At 46.5% G+C, this 13,976-nt stretch overlaps 1 protein-coding gene and 1 non-coding gene across 2 annotated transcripts in view; one reads left to right on the top strand and one right to left on the bottom strand.

The window, feature by feature from the left end:
- Positions 1 to 13,976, bottom strand: part of PRKN (parkin RBR E3 ubiquitin protein ligase) — a 1,106,313-nt gene that overhangs the window by 616,492 nt on the left and 475,845 nt on the right. The gene's annotated exons all lie outside the window — the stretch shown is intronic.
- On the top strand, positions 1,893 to 1,999 carry LOC130034917 (U6 spliceosomal RNA). Its single transcript, XR_008794212.1, has one exon. It is a non-coding gene; the product is annotated as a U6 spliceosomal RNA (small nuclear RNA).

Here is a 13,976-nt window from a genome sequence, read left to right as displayed (position 1 = left end):
ACCCTGACTCTGAGCCTCATCAGGAGAGCGTCGCTCTCTGGGCAGCAAGGCCAGCTCTGAGTAGCCTGAGCTCCAAGAGGTTACTTTAGTTCTGAGGGGATCAAAAGCACGCAGTCTCTGGAAATTAACAGTTCCTGCCAAGAACTGTGGCTACAGTTTTTAGTAACTGCTATCCACGCTGCTCCAACAGGGTCCACGCTTCTGTAAGAAAACACAGTGGTTCCCAGAAAACCTTTCCTCTCCTAGTCTAGTCATTTTAGTTATAGTTAGTAACGTCCGTGGCACTCTACTTAAATATGGTATCTCTCTTCTCCCTGGCAGCTAGATGTGAACATCAGACCAAGCTCTTGTGAATAAGCATAGGCAGGAGAGTGCAAACCTCTGGGGTCAAACCCCGTGGCCCTTCCTTGCTGGACACACAAAGTTTGCGTCCAGAGGAGCACAACTGTGAGGGCACAATCAAGGGAGGATGAGGGAGCAAGAACGAAGAATCCGCGTAGCCTGACCCAAAAGCTCAGGGCTGATTTTCCAAGACTGTTAAAAGCAAGGGGACTAAACCTCTAATGTGGTCCAGCTGTGGACACCCACGGCTCCTGGGAGGGAAGTCTAGTTTGAACCTGAGTCAGTCCACACATTGCATCTCAGGCAGAGATCCCACGAGGATCCTGTGAACTTAGTAAAAAAAAAAATCAACAATGACCAAATGAAAGTTGCCAGAATACCAAAATAAAAGCTAGCGCATATTTGAAACGTAGAGAGAAGACTGTGATAAAGAAGTGACACTGAGCCAAACCCACTGGAAGAAACAAGCCTGCGGAGAGTCTACCGGACCTCGCCCAGCCCTAGCCAGAGCCAGGAAACTACTCGGAGCAGAGATCTAAGACCAGCAACTGGGGGGGGGGGGGGCACTGGAGCGATGGCACAGTGGGTAGGGCATTTGTCTTGCATGCGGCCAACTCGGGTTCGATTCCCAGCAACCCACATGGTCCCCCGGCGACTGCCAGGAGTAAGTAATGCCTGAGTGTATGAACCAGGAGTAACCCCTGTGCATTGCTGGGTGTGACCCAAAAAGGAAAAACAAAAACAAAGACCAGCAACAAGAGCAGAGAGTTCAGAGACTGGGGGTGCGTTGGGGGTGAGTTGAGTGGCAAAGGGAGCATGCTAGGGGGTCCCTTGTGGACTTGTTTCCAAACCAGAAACCGGTGACACATATTAGTGGATTCTGTATCCAAGTGAGCCTGCACAGATTTCCGTCAGCGGAAGGGTTCTGTCTTAGGACAGAATAGCCCTGCTTAATTATTCATGCGCAAGATACAGAGGTCAAGTTTGTAAAACATGGAGGAACCCTAAACGGAACTCCAGCGTAGCCCTTGAGTCTAACGGGATCTGTGGTTTTACGCTACTTGCCTTGTACCCCGGCCCCCGGAGCACTTCGGTTATTATTTTGCACTTATGTAAGGGTCAAGACAACAGCCAGATGGGATGAACTAGTTGGACTTTGGGAGACAGATGCATTGTTTGAGCTACCAAATGAAACGTAGGCAGGGCTGGAGCAACAGCAACAGCGGGTGGGACGTTTGCCTTGCACGCAGCCAACCTGGGTTCGAGTCCCTGCATCCCATATGGTCCCCCGAGCACGGCCAGGAGTCATTCCTGAGTACATGAGCCAGGAGTGACCCCTGTGCAATGCCAGGTATGACCCAAGAAGCAAAAAGAGATATAAATAAATAAAACGTGGGCCTATGTGTCTTCGCAAAGGCGGTGCAGTTGAGAGGGAAGCCAGGAAGGACAGTGTATCTGCAGGCCAGGGCAGGGTTGCAGTTAGGGTGGGGAGAGCAGGACCGCCAAGTCTCCAGGATGGGTAATGTGGCAATCAGAAACAAGCTGGTCTTGTGCTCTCTTCGGCAGCACATATACTAGAATTGGAGCAATACAAAGAAGATTAACATGGCCCCTGCGCAAGAATGACACGCAAATTCGTGAAGCATTTCATATTTTTTAGAATGACTGCACTCATATGTGGAATATAAAGTAGCATGATATGAGACTAACGCCTAGGGGAAGTAGAGATAAGGGCCAGGAGGATCACATCATTGTGTGGAAGCTGGCCTCATGTGCTGGGGGAGAAGGCAGTGGGGATGGAGAAGGAACCACTAAGTAAGTGATGATCGGAGGGATCACTCGGGATGGGAGATGGGTGCTGACAGTAGACTAAGGACCAAACACGATGCCCTCCTAGTATCTGTATTGCAAATCATAACGCCCCAAATTAGAGAGAGAGCAAGAAGGATCGTACCTGCCACAGAGGCAGGGAGTGGGGTGGGGTGGGGGTGGGAGGAAGGACCCTGGGAACATTGGTGGTCGGGAATGTGCACTGGTGGAGGGATGGGTGCTTGACCATTGTGTGACTGAAACATAATCATGCAGGTTTGTAACTGTGTCTCATGGTGATCCAATAAAACTTACTAAAAGAAGAAAAGAAAAAAAAAGAAAAAGAAACAAGCTGGTCTTGGGGCTAGGAGTGATCCTTTCTCCAGTGACATGCTGGGACATCCCCATAGCGTGCAGTGACACAGAGAAGGACTAAGGCAGCACAAAGAGGGGAGGGGGTTCACAGTGGATGAAACCCAGCGGCATCGACAGGGAGCTGGACTCAGAGAGGCGCCAGAGGTCAGCAAGGCCTGCTTGGTGCTGGGAGCACTAAGCACTTAGTGTCCACCCCCACGACCATCCTCTCAGCCGTCCCGGCCATAATAGAGGCTGGAGAGCATCTCCCTCCGAACTGTCAACTCTGCCTTCAGCAAGTCCAATGGGAACGTGTTGAGTCTTGCTGCAGAGACTATTTCCAGGACTAAACAGGGCCCTGTGCCTTTGGAGAGGACCAATGTGTCAGGAAGTCCTGAAGGGCGACACAGTTAAGCACACAGGTGACGGCAGCGGGAAGGCCCAGTGCAGCTCTCTCTCAAGTGCAGGTAAATGGGATGGGCAATCTATCCTCAGAAGACACTGCACGCTCTTAATGCGAATTCCAAACACTTGGGGGTTGGGGGCTTGTTAGTTTTGACTGCTAATACTCCTGACTCATCTGAGTCTCAGCTCCTTCCTGGGGGCAGAGCTGTCCCAGAACAAGCTTGGTCACCACAGGGCACTCCAGAGCTTCAGCCCTGGCACGTTTCTTTCAGGAGAAAAGAACATCCAAGCCACTATTTGAAAGGAGACACTCCCCAGAAAAAATGCAGTTGCTTGTCATTTTTTTTTTTTGCAACAGATCCCCATCCTGGTAAAATAAATGTAACACAATTTTTTGGGTCCCGCCTGTACAAAGGCTCATTATCATCTAAATCATTCAAGTGATGCAAAGAAGAGGGAGAGGAGGGAGAGCTTAGCCTGCTGAGTTGGTTTTTTTTTTCCCTGAAGGCGAGTGCTCCTGTTGTGTAAGTCCCAGGGGTGGCGGCGCTGGGGGTGTGGCTCTGCTCCGCCAAGGCCTGGATCCCAAGGGAATCTGCAAGTATTTATCTGTTCTGAGAAAGCATGCAGTTTCATCCCCCGCCTCCTCCTCACCACACACTCAAAACACACAGAAAATCTGAAGAGAGAGCGATGGCCGAGCCTCAGTGGTGACTGCTGAGCAGGACTGCGAATACTCAACTGTCACACGAGGCCCTGGTCCCCCCACCATCGTCACTTCCCATCAAAACAAAAGAGAAACCGGCAAAGCTTTGGAAAATCACAAGCGAAGAGCTAGAGGAAATAATCAAGATGGGCGGGAGACAGGACAGCGGGCAGGGCACAGGGCAGATTCTAGTACAGTCCCCAGCACTACGCACGGTCCCTCAAGCACCGCCAGGAGTGACTTCCTGAGCACAGAGCCGGGACTGAGCCCTGAGGACAGATGGGTGTGGCCCAAAAATGAGAGAGAGACAGAGAGAGAGAGAGGAGAAGGAGGAGAAGGAGGAGGAGGAGGAGGAGGAGGAGGGGAGGAGGAGGAGGAGGAGGAGGAGGAGGAGGAGGAGGAGGAGGAGGAGGAGGAGGAGGAGGAGGGGAGGAGGAGGAGGAGGAGGAGGAGGGATTCTATTCCATAATCGCCGGAATAGAAAGGGAGGAAAACAGAAGGTGTTGGCAATACTGAAGGAGTGTCGGAAGAGACTCGAAGCTTCCACAACTCCATCTCTCCATTCCATCTCGAGAAGGGGCACCCCTCCTACTCAGAGCTGAGTCCTAGAGTCCTTCAGTGCACAGACAGGTAACGAGGATGACTGAGGGTTCGTCTCAAAGCCTGGATCCCACCAGACAAGGCGCCCCATTTCTTTCTCGGTTCCCCAAGGGCACCTTCCCATGAAGTGAAATTTCATGCTCAGTCAAACTTTAGAAACATATGATTTAAACATATGCCAGTCTCTTGCTCCATATTTGCAGCTTCTCACTTCTCCACCTCCCAGGCCCTTTCTTAAAATAGCTCCTGGTGGAAGCTACAATGTTCAGTTGAAAAGTGGCTCCCACCACCTTCTTATCTGCTCTACAGAACGCTTCCCCCCAAAACTGGTTTACCGCAAGAACACAGAACTAATGACATTTTATTATGTGATATTTTAATGCCCGACACTATTTTCAATCACAAAGAAATTTTCCCTTTTGGAAACAGTGTTCCAGAAAAAATTCACCATGGACCATAACCAATAGAAACAGGCTGATTTGTGTCTCGCCAGCTCTACTTTCAGAAGTGTGTGTGTGTGTGTGTGTGTGTGTGTGTGTGTGTGTGTACATGTGTGGTGGGTGAAAAGGAATTAAAAAATATAAAGTATCTTGAAGTGATTTAAGTTGTTTTATTTGAAAGAAAACTTCAGCTTCAGAATTTATTGAAGCTATGAAAAAAGCATAGGCAACAGACCAAATATTGTCAGCAGGTATAGCTACATTTATATTACTTTAATTAAAAATTTTATATTATCTTACCAAAGTGCAAACACAGAATTCTCCTAAAGAACAATAAGGCAAAATAAAAACACCCCCAAAACCTGAGGTCTAGGTACTAGGCCAGGTGTTCTAGCAACATGCCAGTGGTCCAGTCTAAGGGATTGTGCAAAGCTTCCAGGGACAAGAGATACGTTTCCACCAAGACGTAAATGGTGGACGTTTATGTGGCTGAATAGAAGAGGGGCTGGAGAAAGCACTTTGGTGGCCGAACTGTACCAACTGGAGTGCTAACCACATAAAACAACGTACAGCCCAACACAACCACCCCTTGGAGCAAATCTGTTCATCATTTTGGGTCTTGTGACTTGTTTGTGACTTCTCAGGACATCCATCTCACTTGATCACTTGATCACTTGACTTCCTGTTAATCATCAATTTGCTCGAGCGGGTGCCAGTAACATCTCCATTTGTCCCTGTCGCATGCTAGTGTAGCCCAATGGCGTCTGTTCATTCTAGGAACATGAAGAGCCTCAAACCGATCGTTCAGTGTCTTGATGAAGAAGTCTGGCCATCTCGTAGGGGTGGCCATGTGGTCTTTTGACATCCTGTGGAATCCAGTTGGTAACGGCTCTAGTCTAACCATCGTCTCCAAATCTCATTACGTGTCCAGCCCATCTGATTTTTGATGCTTTGGCAAAAGAGACAGCGTCCCTGATTCTTGACTGTTGACGGAGGCCGGAACTCCAGATTCTTTCTCTAATTTGAGTGGAAGCGGGTTACTCCAAGCACAGCTCTTTCGATTTCTCTTTGGGAGACCCGAATAGCGTTCTTATCCTGTTTTTGTAAGGCCCAGGTCTCTGAGGCGTATGTTAATGCAGGAAGAACAGTGGAATCGAAGAGATGTGCCAGGAGCTGGAGGTTCTTCGTCCTCTTAGCTATTTCTTCGACATCCATCTCAGTTCTGCAAATTTTCCACAAGTCCCTTCCAAATGAGCATGGCCTCATCCTGCCATGTTCTGGACCCTTCATACTCCCAAAACGACAGTGGGGATTCTTGTCCTCTCCACATGGCACCAAGTCTGCCTTCCATCATTGTGCTACCATTCCTGTTCCTGGGATGCTGGTTGCCTCAGTCAGGTCAGGGAGATGAACTGAAAACTGGTCTAAATCACCAAATGATTAGGAACTGATTTTACACGGAGATATTACTAAGGGGCAGAGCACACTGCATGACAACAGGGGTCTTCTGGGGAAAGGATGGAGGCTTGGCACTGGAAGGGAACAGGAGGTGGAGATGATATGGAAGAGGAAGTTCATTCTAAGCACATCTATGACCAACATCATAGTATTGCTTAGGGCAATGCTGTCTTATTTATTTGGGGGGGGGCGGTGCTCGGGGCTTACTCCTGGCTCTGTGCTCTGAGATCACTCAGTAGACCATATGAGGTACCAGGGATTGAATGCAAGCAAGCGAGTGCCTTGCTTGCTATACTATCTCTTCAGCCCCAAGGAGAGTCCAGTTTTAAGCTGCCAGTTGTGTCTTACAGGGATGGAATATATGAATGTGTAAGGACCAACCAACCAGCCACACCTTAAATTTGAAAAGAACCCCCCCCCCACCACCACCACCACTCACATTCCCCCAAACCAAAACCTGTCCCTAGACAACTCAGTTGGCTTTTGAGGAGAGGCCTGGTGCCAAGACAGCCAGCCAAGAAGGGAGAACTTGTGTTTCCCTCTTGCATATTCCTGGCAGATCCACACGCAGACTTGGGCAGATCTACGCAAACACTGATCTGAGGCAGGACACAGAAGGAGGCTCCCAGATGTACTGGAGATAGAGAGAGAGAGAGAGAGAGAGAGAGAGAGAGACGGGCACCCTCTCCAGGGAGGAAACCCCACCCCGGGCACCACTGCAGTCGGGAAGATACTTCTAGGTTGCACAAGCTGCCCTGGGGAGCAGAGGCTGCACCAAACACAAGCACCCAATCCTGTGATCCTAGACTGATGACACATTGGTGGGAGGGAAGCAGCTATAGCATAGAAACAGGCTCTGGAGTTCATGACAGAGTCAGCCTGTCAACCTGGACAGTCTTACAAGGGCCCACACATTGGATTTCCGTCCCCACAGGAACGGGACCTGAGGGCAAGATCCTGGCGGGAGCTCCACTTAAGCCTGGAAAACAGCTGAGCTCTGCAGGGACAAGACACATTGCAAGAATGCTCACTCCTAGCAAACAGACCCAGCTCCTGCCAGTCTACTTCTGATTAGCAAGAAGCAAGACACTGCCCTAAAGAGGGAAAGAACCCTATGTACCTTCCAAAGTGCAATTAATGAGTCGGGGGGTACCAGTCCCCGCCTTGGAGTGGGATCTCTGTCACCAGTTGGGCCTGGGGACCAAACCTAAATTCCAGCAGGAGGTCAGTGCTCACCACATAGGTCTGTGGGACCTCGGCGGCCCGGTAGCTATGGGCTTCCCATGGTCTTTAAACCTGGTTGCTGCCCAAGTAGAACAGAACACAGGACCATGTGATGAAGCAGATAGATAGAACAGAAGACGAAGGACTCACCTAACTGATAAGTCAAGACAAAATCCTGGGTAGATGTACCAAAATTTCTTTAACCGGTCATCTGTTCTCAAGCACTCAGGTTGTTTCCAGAGTCTGATTATTGTGAACAGTGCTGCAATAAACATGACAATGGGATACTATGCAGCTGTTAGGAGGGATGAAGTCATGAAATTTGCTTATAAGTGGATGGACATGGAGAATATCATGCTAAGTGAAATGAGTCAGAAAGAGAAGGACAGACATAGAAGGACTGTTCTCATTTGTGGAATATAAAGTAACATAACATGAGGCTGACACCTAAGGACAGTAGACACAAGGGCTAGGAATATTCCCCCATAGTTGGAAGCCTGTCTCATGAGCTGGGGGAGAAGGCAGCTGGAATAGAGAAGGGATCACTAAGTCAATGCTGGTTGGAGGACTCGTTCAGGATGGGAAATGTGTGCTGAAAGATAAAGGACCAAATGTGATAACCTCTCAGTATCTGTACTGCAAACCATAATTCCCAAGATTAGAGAGAGAGTATGGGGTAAATTGTCTGCCACAGAGGCAGGGGGAGGGTTGGGATGGGGGTGGGGTATACTGGGGACATTGGTGGTGGAGAATGTACACTCGTGGTGGGATGGGTGTTTGATCACTGTATGATTTAAACTCAAGCATGAAAGCTTTGTAAATGATTCTCACGGTGATTCAGTGGGGGAGAAAAAGAAAAAGGAAAAAGAAAAACTCCTGGGAAGAACTATTAATATTGCGGAACTGTGTGTGCCACCCAGGGAAGGCTTCAAAGCAACAGTCATAAGGATACTCACTGAAACGATCAGTGAACAAGAGGGTCAGCAGAGAAAGTATGAAAAGGAGATTGAAATAAGTCCAAACAAACTATACAGCAGCTGAAATAAAAACAGGTTCAAGAGTAGAACGGAACTGGCCTTCAAGTAAGATCACTGCAACAGTTCACGTCGAGCTGCTTTTGCTTTGTCCTTTTAGATCCGTTGAGATGTGTTTAAAATACAGGGAAGAGTATCAAGAGAACAACATTCACAGCACAGGGTTCCAGAAGGAGCGGGGCACAGCGAATATTTAAGGACTAATAATAGCATCCCCACGCTGAGAAAGGAGTTAGGTCTGGGAAGCTCAGAGTTCCAGAGGACTGCAAGAAAAAGTATAGAGGCACATTATAATTAAAATAGAAAAATCAAAGATGGAGAAATGTAAAAGAAGCAGGAGGAAATCAGAGTCACATATAAGGAATCCCCCATACAGCTATCCACATACTCACACAGAAACTCAACTGGGCAGGAGGAAATGGCGTGACACATACCAAGTGCTGAATGGAAAAGACATACAAATAAGAATACTCCACCCACCCAGGATATCCCCTGGATTTGAAGGAGGAAAGGGATTTTCAGACCAACGGTAGTTAAAGGAAGTCACTGCAAACAGAACCTGCTCTCCTACAAAACACAGGGACCTTCAATAAAAGGGAAGGGACCCCACTTGGAAGCTGTAAGAAACCCAAAAGAACAGAAATCTGGGAGAGAAGGAGAATAATAATGCGACTCTGCTTTAAAGTTCACTGATTCTTTGTTATCTCAATTCTGTTTAGAAAAAAAAAACTAATATCATCTTTTACATTTTTCTGTTCTAAAATGTCTATTTTACCCCTTTAAAATACATATTATTAAAAACAAAAAAATATTAAGTAGATCAGATGAGGAAATAAAACTGCATCACAAGCAGAAGATTAAATTGCTGAAATCTGTTTATATGATAGACCACAAAGGAAAATCTATTCCTTACTCTGAGACAAGAGCAGGAAATTTTCAAATACACTTTGAAAAATTTTTGTTTATTCTTCTTTCTAAATGTGTTCCATAGAAAAATCATTTCCAAGAGATTAGGTGTGAGCACAAGAAAAAGAAATTATATTCAGCAACATTTACTAAATATTGATGCAGTGAGAGCGGAAGAGGGATCGCCAGGTGAATCTAGTTGGACGCGTTAATTCGCTCTCATCAAACAGATGACCAATCAAAGAGACAGTGGGAAGCTGGGCGTGGGATCTGGCAGCAGAGAAAAGGAGGCTCCCGGCCCCACTCTCCCTCTGGACACGCTCTCTCTCCTGGACTCTCCCTCTCTCTTCTCCCCCACCCAGCAGAGAGCAGGATCAGGTAGGACCCCGCCTCCAGGCAGGCCTCCAGGCTCAGACAGAGGAGAACACAGGGCTCAGATACCCCGTAGTTACAGATGCTCACCCCCCCCCCCACACACACACACATGCAGCCTTGGATGAGACTAGGGAAGTCAACACAAGATGACAGGAACTGCTGGGGTCCCATCAAGAGGCCCTGAGTCAGCCCAGAGCACAGGGGTCTCACCTAGGGGAGCCAAGGCTGGAGACCCAGGAAAGTGTACACAGGATAGAGAGGGACTAGGGCCAGGGCCTGGCCATGGCTCACTGGAGGCCAGTAGACTGCAGAGGGGAAGACAGGTGGTTTACGGGAGGCAGAACCACCGGGACAGGACCAACGACGTCATTCACGGGGAAAGGAGAGGCCTGGGCATTTGGGGAGGCACCCAGGATATCTACTTAAAATGCACAATAAACTCACTTTCAATCTTCCGAGTTCTGTAACTCAAATCTTTCATACAACTCTCAAGAACCCACCAGTGCTGGAAAATCCACTTCAGCACTGACGATGAAACAGATAAAGTTCAACTGGGAGTTTTAATTGCCTACGTATCATAGACTTTAAAATGCAAATATGATGGCAAATGTTTAAGACTGAAAATAGTATAATGCTCTTTCCAAATATATTTGGCGAAGGTTGGAGTGATAGTACAGCAGGTAGGGCATTTGCCTTCCACGTGGCCTAGCCGGGTTCAATCCTGGCCATCCATATGATCCCCTGAGCACTGCCAGGAGTAATTTCTAAGTGCCAGGAGTAACCTCTGAGCACTGCCAGGTGAGGCTGAAAACTAAAGATATGTATTTGGCAATAAAGTCATCATGAGGTCATGCCAAATCTGAAGGCCCTGGGAAAGGCTTTGTCTCTGCAGATGAATATCCTTCCTGGATCCAACTAGGCCCTTCCACATAAAAGAAATGTGCTAAGAGACCCGGCACAACTAAACCCGTCTACACTGAAGAGGGCACAGAGCTGGGAACCTCGGGAGAAAAATGCAGTATGAGAATGTTCCGAAATTTCCCCGCACTTCCGAAAGGAGTGGAAACTTCATTTCCACAATGTCAATTTATTGAGGAAACCATTTACTGAGTGAATTTATTAAGAAAAGATGCTGCTGTATTAAGAAAATACCCATAACCCCTAAAATCTACTGACACCTGAACTAAAAGAACAGAAGCACCGAGAGAATGCACAGTATGTTGTAAGGAGAGGACTCTTTCTTTACCTGGTTCTAATCTCTGCCCTGAGCATCTGTTACTTTGGGTGAACTGCCTCTTCTTTGTCTCGCCCATACCATTACATTTCGATAATTCTAAAAACATTTTTTGCAGGGGGCACCTCTGTTAGTGCTGGGGGTGAGTGGCAGAGACTGGACTGAAGCCATTGCTCCATCACTCGTCTCCCCGACCCCTGAAGATTTTCAGACAAAATATAAGAGATGTTCATCTATGGAACTTTGTGAGAAAAAACAAAGAATGGTAAAAAAAAGAATAGCCTATTTTATTTTCCTTGTAACAGCACAGACTATTAACAGAGCACAAATATTTTCATGTTCTTTTCCATATTTTGAGGAACTTGATACACAGACACGTTTTCTTGCCTTGAGATTCTCTCACGAGTATATGTAAGAGTCTAGGGAGTATCAATAACCTGCCTCACCAAGTACCGTCACATCACGGCAAACACAAATCCAAGTCTGGCTTTCAGATGATGGGATCAGTTTCATAGACCTTGATGCACTTTCTAGTTAAGTCATCAACAAAACTACTGACACAGTTGTTTTCACAGAAAAATTACTTTCCACTGGGAGGAGAACATGAGGTAGCGTTTACTACTCTCTCAGCAACAGACTGCCCATTTTTATGAACTCTCTTCATTTCCACTATTCTCAGTGATCAAATGCTGCTATTGTGGCATGCCATTAATTCAATTACAAAAACACAATCAAGTGAAAACGAACAAAAACTACCAAGTAAAGAAAAAAAAAGTATCCTGATTCAGCTCATAAAATCCACTGTACCAAATTCCTCAGGATTCTACTTTAGTTCTCATCACAAGCAGCTTTATTTGACTGCCAGCAACACAGACAGAACTAATACTTGAATTTCAACTTGAAAAGCACCAAGCGAAATACCGTAAGTTTTATGGAGGAAATTTCATAATGTTCAAGGCTAAGTCTATCAAGCAAGGAAGAACAAACCTGAATGATCTCGAAGGATTCAAACATTGACTGAAACCTCGATTCTTGGGAAAACCTTCCTTCATCTATTCTAGGGAGACTTTTTCAAAGCCCATCACATGAACCAAGTTCTGTAAATCTTGAGACTGGCTAAGTGCCCTGAAACTTGCAATGAAAGGAAAAAAGAACCAAAGGAACACAAATTCAATTAAAGAAGGAACTAAAACCAAAAGGTGTTAAGTGATTATAAAAGAGCTGCCGGGAAGAACATGTAAGGTCCACAGAGCTGAAGATGTCTGTCTCCACTGACTAACTTCATTTGTTCCTCATGGATTCCTGGGAAAGACGATAATATATTTCCCTCAGGTAAACAAAAGGGGAAGAGGAGTGACAGAAAGAGGGACATGCATAACCAATATGTTCTTTCTCTACATCTCATTTATCAAATTAACATTTTTAATAATCACATCCTTATGCAGCATTTAAATTTTTGCTGTGCTGTAGTATCTTACAGTGGACAGTGCCACACTGACAGGCAATGGTGTAAGATAGCATTGCTCAATGGCTTCACCTCTGTCTACAGGGCAAAATGGAGTCGGACCCCAAGAAAGTGCAGCTACAAAATCTGCAGACTGGGACCCCCGTCTATCTGGAATCTTGGTTCCTGCTCAGTCCAGCCCTCCAATCCTGGGTGTGAGGTTATCTCCAGTATTTCCAGGATATGGATCATGGATAACATTTTATGGGCATCTCTACACATTCATCACGGATGCGATTTCTAATGAGTTCTGCATGGTAGAACAGCAAAGGTTAAACCACTGAGTCAATTATCAAGTATAGTGTCAGCTTGATAATAAAATGTCATCTGGTTTCCTTCAAAAACCTACTAGCAAGCCATTTGTGGTGTGCGCTGGAGTTTCATTACTGATCACTCATCCCCTCTGATTCTCCTTTGTTGGTGATTCTCGCCCAGACCTGCCCCTCATAATCCCCACCCTACACTTCCCTGCACCCCAAGGCTCAATTTCTCAGATGCTGCATACCCCAACCACACTGGTTGCTGGCTGGGCTTTGTGTGGCCCTGTCTGCTTCCTCTCTTCTGCATCTCTTCCTCCCGATCTCCCTGCGAGTACGCCTCCCTTCCTCACCAAGGTGAGTCAAGTCATACATTCCTGGCTCCGATGGCTCACTCCTTCCTTCACTCGCTAGGAAAAAACTACTTCAGCAGACAGCCTGAGCCCAAGGAACCAGCTCACATAATCATACGATGATGTCCAAAAATCTAACTGGCCTTGGTCTCGCCAGAACCCTCAGAAAAACTCAGCAAATGAGAGACCAACCATAAACGCTTGGAAAATTTAACAACAGGGTAGATTCAGGTGCCATCTTATTGGGCCTAAACGGTACTCCTTCCAGATAATCTGTAACTACAGAATGTTAAAAGGCGGCATTATTGAGAAGTTGGGCTAAATTAAGTCCAGGATGCTCCATGACAGTTCTATGCTTCTGTGTGTTCTACCAAGACACAGAGAAACGCTGGTTACATTCCCTGAACCAAGACACCCTCACAACGTACAGCTTTTTCTCTCCTCAAATTGGAGCCAAATTCAGTGTCTTACTCTTGCAGACCAGGTTGTGGTATTTCATTAATGACATATATCTTAGAATGAAAATTGATAATATTTTCTTAATTGAGTATATGATAAAAAATAAAGCCCTTCTATGAATTTTTCTAGAAATGTTCTGGAAGAAGTCTACTGATTTTGATCAATTCAGAAGAGTGCAGCACTGTCAGGTGTAACTAACAGATTTTTCCAATAATTCCTATTTAGCTGATTGAATTAAGGCAATTTAAGGGCTTGTGAAATAAGCTAAAAGTTAAAAAAAAAAAGGAGCACCATTTTGGAAGGGTTCCTATCTGGATGATGGATGAGTTCTATCCTAGAGTTTAAAATAATAAATTCGGTGGCTGCCTCAGTGCTTGGTCTCTCTCTCCCCAGGAAGTATTGCATGCTGGGCATCTGTCTCCTCTCACAGAGTCTGAATACTGAAAGGTGATGCTCACTCCTTCCTGCCTCACTGAAGTAGGAAGCCCGTCTTGCATGGCGTGCGAGGTCAGAGTTCCA

Source organism: Sorex fumeus, unplaced genomic scaffold (genome assembly GCF_029834395.1).
Source record: "Sorex fumeus unplaced genomic scaffold, SorFum_2.1 ptg000061l, whole genome shotgun sequence".
NCBI classification, from domain to species: domain Eukaryota; kingdom Metazoa; phylum Chordata; class Mammalia; order Eulipotyphla; family Soricidae; genus Sorex; species Sorex fumeus.
Note: the sequence above shows the minus strand (reverse complement) of the source record. Positions and strands in the feature narration are given on the sequence as shown.